We start from the raw sequence: 1,425 nt of genomic DNA, 5'->3' as shown, positions 1-1,425 counted from the left end.
ATGTGGCCGGCCAGACACGCCTATTTTTCTATCGTCCAATCAAATGTGGCCGTCCAGACACGCCCATTTTTCTATCGTCCAATCAGATGCGGCCAGCCAGACACGCCCACTTTCCTATAGTCCAATCAGATATGATCGCCCAGATACGCCTTCCGAATTTGCCTGCAGAGATACCTACTTGGCAAAGATTATCCTCACAGGCGTGGCCTCGGCAGAAAAGTACCTAAATAACGAAGTGCTTTCGAATAGTAAAATTGTTAATTTGTGATGTGGCTCTCTGACAGTGTTAATGATCAAACTGATCTTTGTACATCATTTAAAGTCCCTAAATGTCTCCCTTTAAGAAATCCCTCCTACAAGGCATTCCTCAGTAAACCACACCTTTTCATTTTCACCATTCTCGCTTAGAGGTTAATAACTTGTTAAAAGGTCTAGACCAGGAGTCTGCGACATTTACGATCAAAAGAGCCATTTTTACACCTTCATTCACTAAATTAAAAGTGTTCAGAGCCGCAACAACCTGCTAGAACTGTGATTATCAACTGGTGGCCCATGGGCCACTTTAGTTTTGTTGGAGCGGGCTGTTATGCAGTGGTGGCTCCAGAGATATTTTTCTGCAGGTGTTAAGGGGGGCTAAGCATTTTACTGAGGGTGCTATGCAGGATCATTTGTTCTTTCAGATCTCAAGGTCAAGGTGTCTTTACTGTCATTCACATCACATGTGGTACATGAGGTGGAACAAAACTATGTACACAGGGTCCCAGTTACATCCAACAAAACTACAAATTGTAAAGAAAAACAGTGACAAGATCTAAGACATGAACTAAAAATATACTAAGCACTACTAGTACAAAACAATGTCCCAAACAACAGCAGCACGAACATGAGTCTGTGTGAGCAGAGGAGGACGAATGAACACAGCAACATGAAATAAATCAGCAGCATGAGATCAGCAGCACACATCAACAATCAAGTGCAATCAGTGATGATCCTGACCAGGGTCACGAGTCTAACAGCGTCAGGGCAGAAACTTGTAGCAATAACGAAGGGTGAGATGGAGGAAGAAGGGCGACACTTTCTCCACCTCACCTCCACTACATTTGATTGATTGATGTTTCATTGATTAAAGAGAGAGACCAGCTGATCAGTTACTGATCAACAACTACTTCATTAATATTTTCACCCTTTAATGATCAGAATCAGTCACTGAAGTAGAATCTGTTCATTACAGGGAGTTCTAGACCAGAACAATATTCATCTGAAAGAAGAGATCAAAGTTGTCTTTGAAGTTTTATCACAACAATAATCAAAGTAACAATCAACAACAATAATAAACAAACATCAATAATCAATCAATCAATCAATCAATTCAACTTTATTGTCCATAACATTCAATGAAATGGAGATTTGTCTTTGACATATGGC

Source organism: Nematolebias whitei, chromosome 16 (assembly GCF_014905685.2).
Source record: "Nematolebias whitei isolate Nwh7 chromosome 16, NemWhi1, whole genome shotgun sequence".
Taxonomy (NCBI): domain Eukaryota; kingdom Metazoa; phylum Chordata; class Actinopteri; order Cyprinodontiformes; family Rivulidae; genus Nematolebias; species Nematolebias whitei.
The sequence above is the reverse complement of the archived record's forward strand: the minus strand, read 5'-3'. Positions refer to the sequence as shown.